Source organism: Triticum aestivum, chromosome 2D, assembly GCF_018294505.1.
Source record: "Triticum aestivum cultivar Chinese Spring chromosome 2D, IWGSC CS RefSeq v2.1, whole genome shotgun sequence".
Lineage (NCBI taxonomy): Eukaryota > Viridiplantae > Streptophyta > Magnoliopsida > Poales > Poaceae > Triticum > Triticum aestivum.
Window position 1 is genome coordinate 10,251,222 of NC_057799.1, and position 7,070 is coordinate 10,258,291.

The window sequence follows — 7,070 nt, forward strand, 5'->3', positions numbered from 1 at the left end:
CCATAAGGAGAGAAATTGGAGTAGCAGCTCAGTTGAGTTGATTCGATGAAGGCCTCTCATCCATCTGCCATTGTGCAGGGCGTCTTTGACCGAGAGGTTTTTCCTGAAGGCCAGCCTGAAGAGCTCGGGGAAGGAGTCTTTTGCCGCGGAGCCCACCAGTCTTTCTGTTTATACAATCTCATATTCAACTCTTTGATCAAAGAAAAGAAAAACACGGCTTCAACGGAGAAATAAGATGAAGACTCATAGTGTCCTTGGGCAAGTCCTCAGAGAAGTTTCTGATATATGTAGACCGAGCGGGCTCTCAAACACACACATGGAGGTAATATTTTCTGCTGCTATGGGTGAGCTTGCCAGTAGATCCATATCTTTCCTGGTGGACAGATACCTGAAGCAGCGGTCAGCGGAGGCAACCGAGGAGGAGAGGCTGCACGGCCTGCAACGGCTGCTACTGCGGCTTCATGTCGTCGTCGAGGAGGCAGATGACCGGCTCATTACAAACCAGGCCATGCTGCATCAACTCAGCATACTGAGACAGGAGATGTACATGGGGTATTACACCCTCGATATGTTCAGTTGCGGAGCACATGAAGATAACAGGTCAAAAGATTACTCTTTTGCCCCATCTAAGTTCAACCCTGCAAAGCGTGTATGCTTCTGCAATGCCAACAATGATGGTGCAGCACAAGCTGAGCTGCTGGAGCAAGTTCTTGGCAGCATAAGGAACACCATTGAAGATGTGAATGAGTTCATCATATTTCTAAACAGTTACCCACGTCTGCACCGTCAACCGTACAACATGTATCTGCTGCTGGACAAATGCATGTTTGGACGACAAATGGAGATGGAACTTGTGATGAACTTCCTGTTGCAATCACAGACTGCTCCTGGTGCTGCTGATCATTTGGCTGTCTTGCCAATCGTCGGTCCCAGGAAAGTTGGAAAGAGCACCCTGGTCGAGCATGTATGCAACGATGAAAGGGTCCGCAACCACTTCTCTCAAATTTTGTTTTTCAATGGGGATCATCTTAAAGATGCAATTGTAGAGACCCTAAGAGATGGAGGTAGAATCAAGCATCAAAACGGTGGGATGGGCGGTGGAAGGACATTGATCATCATTGAGCTTCTTCTGGATATTGAGGAGCCTGTATGGAAGAGGTTGTATTCAGCTGCGAAAAGTCGCATCACGAGTGGAAGTAAGATGATAATTGTGAGCCGCTCTGACAAGATCGCAAGCTTTGGAACCACGGAATCCCTCACATTACAGTTCTTAACTCAAGAAGCATACCTGTACTTCTTCAAGGTGCGTTCCTTTGGTAGCACGAGAGCAGAGGACCACCCGAAGCTCGCATCAATGGCCATGGAGATGGCCAATTTGACGAGTGGGTGCTTCATGTCTGCAAACATCGTCAGTGGAGTACTGAAACCAAATTTAACCCCCATTTCTGGAGCATGGCCCTTGCAGCCCTCAGGAATTTGAAGAAGACAAACATCTCAGTGTATGGGCATCGTTTCACTCTTCCATGGCAGATGGTGGAGCCAACATATCTCAGGAGGGTGAATAAATGTGTCGTGTTGTTTCTTGACTACGAGACATGTTCTGCTGAAACTGGACCTGAAGCTCGGAGGATGATGAGCGCGCAAGATCTTCTCTTTGGAAGTGTGAGGCTTCGAGGGAAATTCAAGGTCCATGCATGGACATCCCACCTGCCGCCTCACTACAGCTACATCGTTCAGTGTGAGGTACAGAGGCCACATCGCATGGTCACAAGTAACAAGCGTTTTCAGAAGAGTAGCGGCTGATTAATTGCCTAGTCTTTTATCCAACACTCGAAGCTCATGCATGGTTCATGGTTCACAAAAACTTGAAGAGAAGCAATCAGAGTAGGTAGAGGTTGTGAGCTGAGAGCCTGAGGCTGTTCTTCTTTCTGAAATACCATTTTCTCTTCTTTTTGGACGACTCTGAAATAGTGTAAAATTTACTGTTATTTTTTATATTCCAACTGTAAGTAATAGGCAATTAGGCACACTGTATGGGTCAGTAGTTTAGGAAATTTCTTTGGGTTGGTGATATTAGCCAGGTACCTCTGTTTTTTTAATCATGTGTACTGACCAGTGAGAAGCCATGCAAGTTTCTTTGACTCTTTCATTTGTCCACCTAATCTTTTCCAATTTCCATGATACCACAGGACGAGGCAAAGATATCCTGATAGTACTGAAGGATTTTTTTGGGAAGCAAGGAGGATTTCTGTGGGACCTAGCATTCAGTGCCTGTTCTCAGTATGTAGAACCAATCCCCAATCTAGTTCGTTCGTTCTCGGGAAGAAGTGTTTATTCCGTCAACCACGAGGCGCTGTAATGCTCTTGCTCGAGGCTTCGGAGGAGGCCTATCAATGGCGGTGGACACGGACCATCCCCATCCATTCTCCCACTGTGGCCGCGTGTTGCGCGGAGCCTGGTGGTCGGCCAACGGCAGTCTTTGTAGCAGCGCGGCACATGGAGGGAGGGGAGGCGCGAAGGCTGGTGCTCCTGCTACGACGTGGCACTCCCTGTGAGTTCTCCTTCTCCGGTTTTTGAATCTTAACTGGTTCCGGTTGTTAGGAGTATAAATGTGATTAGCTAGAGATAAGGAGAAAGAGATAGACTTAGTTTAATATCTTGCCTTGTACTCAAGCCTCTTCTACGTTGTACTCTATATATACCCCTACAAGGGTCAGATCAATACAACACATAATTCTAGGGTTTTATATTTTCCACATGGTATTAGAGCGGTTTAATTTGTCCAACGACACCGATCTCAAGGATCAGGTCGGTTCCGTAGTTTAGATCAAATTCCGTAGGTTTTTAATTTTCGAGTTCTTCATATCCATCCGCTAGATAGATCGTACTAGCCACCAAATAAATCAGATCGACCGGGCTCACCGGTGGAGAAATTGCAGCAGAAAAAAGATCAGCTTCCGGATCGGCATCTTGGGCACGGGTGCAACTCCGGCTGGCTTCGATCTAGGCGACATCCCGGCAGCACGGGACTTCATCAACATCCGTACAGGCGTGTGATCCATGAATTTGGGCCAGGTATGCATGGCGTAGCCTCCCAAGGACACGAACAACCAGCGCAACACGCGCCGGCGGGACTCGAGCCTCCACCGACCGGCTTCATCGACCCAGCAAGCAACCACTCCCTCCTGCGCATGACGCGTGCACATCATCCGACCATGCTTCGTCGTCGATCGCCTACGGCTGCATCAACCTCCACGGACGGATACGGTTTCAAGATCGGAACTCCACCAGCACACACCATCTCCTTCAAACGAAAGACTTCATCGATCTGCGTCAACACGAGCTTTGGCGGCGCACAGCCGCACACTCGTCGACGACGTGCGGGGCGGCCGCGCGACTCATCAGCACTACCGATACGATCACGCTCCGACCCGAGAAGGCGACACCCCGCGGACCTCGGAGCACGGGAGGGTGGAACCGTCGTATGCAGATCTCCCGTCCAAACGTGGATCACGCACAGCAGCGTAGCACGTGCTCAGCTTCAAGCCGGCCTCCAGGACCGCCCGCTATCTCCAAGCAATCGGCGAACACATACGAGCCCGCGGGCGCCGTCGGAGGGCACGGCTCGAGACCTACGCACAACAGAGCATGCATGGCCCTACGAAGCTTCACCAACACCGTGTTGTGCATGTACATCCCAGCAACTCCGACGCAGGCGAGCGACTTCAGCCGGCTTCCTCGAGTACGCGGCGCTTCCAACTACGTCCACGCGCATGTACCACGCCCGCTCACTTGCGCACGGGACATGAGCAACGACACGCACGACCAGCCTCGTCGCTGACACTTTATTCCCAAGGTCTTCATCAACGTGGTCTTTATCAACATCTATGTCAACGCACCGCCGCTGCCTTGTCCATAACATGGACACCTAGCGTCCTCTGACAGACTTTCTGCAAGACACGACCACGACGACGGCAATGACCGCGTCACGACGACGACAGTCACTACAGTGACGACCCTACACAGCCACACGATTCTGGCAAAATCAATGTGTGGTCGATGGGCTTCCTCCGGTCTTGGCAAAACAGACGGACTCATCATTGACGGCACCTTCTGACATCCGCAAGGTGCATCGTCCACGTTTGCAGCTCCGTCATAGCGCATTTTTTTGCGCCTCCGGCTTTGTGCGGCTTCATCGATCACGACTACCTCGAGCACGGCTACAACACCATGATTGGCTACCTCGACATCGACATTAATGGCTTGGTCTACAGCAGCATATCGGCAACAACTCCAGTCAACAGCATCCGCGTCGTCACCATCGTTCACGCCACTCTCGCTGTGACTGCGGGAGGGAAGAGAGAACAGACAAAGAAGGCACCAGAAGGGGACACAGTCACCGACCTAGGTGCCAACCCATCAGAGACGTGGCTGATGATGGAGCAGCGGAGAAGATGACGGAAGCACAAGACTTCAAATTCAGTCGTAATCGTCCGCTTCACTCCCGCTACGACTGAGGGGGAATGTTAGAAGTATAAATGTGATTAGCTAGAGATAAGGAGAAAGAGATAGACTTAGTTTAATATCTTGCCTTGTACTCAAGCCTCTTCTACGTTGATCAATACAACACATAATTCTAGGGTTTCATATTTTTCCACACCGGTTTCTGTATTTTCACAACTGAATTTCAGAGCCTAGCTGCAGGATTCATACAATAGCACAGAGAAAATATATAAATTTGGGACTGATTTTACTGAGATTGATTTGATTACATAGCAAAGCTCAGGCCCAACCATCACAAAGGGCGGCCAGGATGTAAACGAATACAGGGATAGATGCCCAGTGCTGCTTCCAAACCATGGCTTTAGTGCAACAAAGCTATTTTTGGAAAGTTAATGTTTAGAAAGCGGTTAGCCGTCAGATGTAGGATCCACGTTCGCGGTGAGACTGCCTCACGACACAAAACAGCAAGTAGTCACCTAGTCGGCGCTGTAACAAAGAGAGCTGCAGCTTTCATTCTTCGGAGTTAACTGTTGATTTCAGGTTCAGATCCTGACAAAAGCTCTGCACTTGCCACGGCTGCTACTCAAGTTTGTAGTGCTATCCACCTCCTCGTAAAGCAGGTGCCGCATGATCTAATAAAGCATTGGTTGATTGGATAGAACCTTAAATATTGCATGGTCTCAATAATAGCAAATGCTCATGGCAATCATGATTTTGGTATTTGAATCTGAAACTTGTTTCAGTTTATGTATTTTCACACAAAAAAGTACTCATTCCGGGAAGCTTACCCGGGATCTTGCTGTGTATGTAGCACTTCCTTTAATCTAATTGAAACTTGGAAATGCAAATATGGTCTCTAGTGTGCAAGTTTAACCCAGCACATTGGTAGTATCAGCCTAGCAACTTGTCAATACATTTTCGTGGCATCCATCCAGGCAGGCATGCACATGTACACCTTTTTTTGTGATAATCTTCCGAGAGAAAAAACAAACAAAGGAAAGCTCTGCACTAGGCATACCTGCTACACTCCACTTTGTAGTGCCATCCACCTCGTACGGCATGCATTTTATGATCTAGAATTGAAGTATTAGCTGATTGGATAGGACCTTAAAGATTAGACTTACATTATTGTTGGTTGGTACTTGCATCGCATGGTCTCAATAACAACAAATGTTTATGACAAGGCCTAATGACAATCATGATTACTAATTATATCCAAACCATAGCCGCCCCAGAGTGGATAATTATATTTCCGCGCATACGTAGTGTTGGTTGGGCCCTTCTGTTGGAAGCAGAAATGGCCAACAGGAACCAAACTGGATTGAGAAAAAAAAAAAACTCGAGAAGGGAAGGTACGTTCTTCATTGAGAATTAATTTCTGATGGCAGATTCCTAAGTTTTATCGGTTTTTGCTGGTGTGAATTCTGAGTGTTTGGTGGTGAAACTCTGAAACTAGAGGTACAAGATTCTAGAGATACTATAATACACTGTAGTGATTTTTCTTTGGACGGACTCGGGAAGGTATATGCAGATGAGATTATATTGCCCATGAGACATAGACTCCGATCCAAGCCAAAATATGATCTTGCTCTAATTCTTAACCAAGTGCTGTAGGACCTATCTTCGCTACTGAGTAGGTAGATATGTAGCAATAGCATAGTTTTAAATAGCGCACTAAGCCTCTTAGCGGTGAACCTCTTCTAAACTCTATAGCGTGCTATAGCGGAGCTATAGCGCGCTATTTAAAATGTTTATTCATTTGTTTGGACTAATGTCTCTTAGCGCAAGACCTTTTGCAAATGCTTCCGCTATAGCGGGCTATTTAAAACAATGAGCAATAGTGAGTGGCTGGTGCATGTCTTAATTAATTAAGCCACTGTGACATTACTTTTAATTAAGTATGGTTGGAGGCTCAAAAGTAGTTGTTTTCTTCCATGTGCATCCCTTGCTTTAGTTTGTTTTGTAATATAAAGAAAAAAAAGGGTACATACTGTTCCAATTTCGAATTCTGGTATTTAAGTTCCAGCCAAGCACTGCCCTAAGTGCCGCCATCTCTCTCTGCTGCTACTTCCTGCTTGCACTTCGGTACAGCTAGCTCTGGTGCTGCTGTTACAGGTATTGCCACTGTCACATTTCACTGCACTTGTATATATGCATTTCGATATCGACTGTCTAACGAGCATACATTTTAGTATTAGTAGTAAAAACACTGGTAAATCCATTAGTTCCCACCGGTTTTCTTCACGTGTTCAGGGCCTCTCGACAGGAACCAATCCTCAATTCCCTGTTAGTTGCTCCTGCTCAGGGATTCACCCTCGTTGCCTTCTTGCCGTGGCTTGGACTGACCAGGCTGTTAACTACCTCCTAGGCCATCACATGCTCTGGGAGTACAGTATTGTTGGTTGATTGAATGCAGCCTGTGCACTGCATGGTCTCAACCATAAAAAAGAACTCATGAGAAATAATGGAGGCACATGCTTGAGACTGTATTTATCCACCTAATTCGTCTTTTCCTTTCTAATATGATGAGTTGGTGAGTTGGTGTGTTGGATGCATCCAGCCTGCAC

At 47.2% G+C, this 7,070-nt stretch overlaps 1 pseudogene; it reads left to right on the forward strand.

Annotated features, from left to right (window-relative positions):
• Positions 1-286: 286 nt before the first annotated feature.
• On the forward strand, positions 287-2,147 carry LOC123048220 (uncharacterized; annotated as a pseudogene).
• Positions 2,148-7,070: the final 4,923 nt, after the last annotated feature.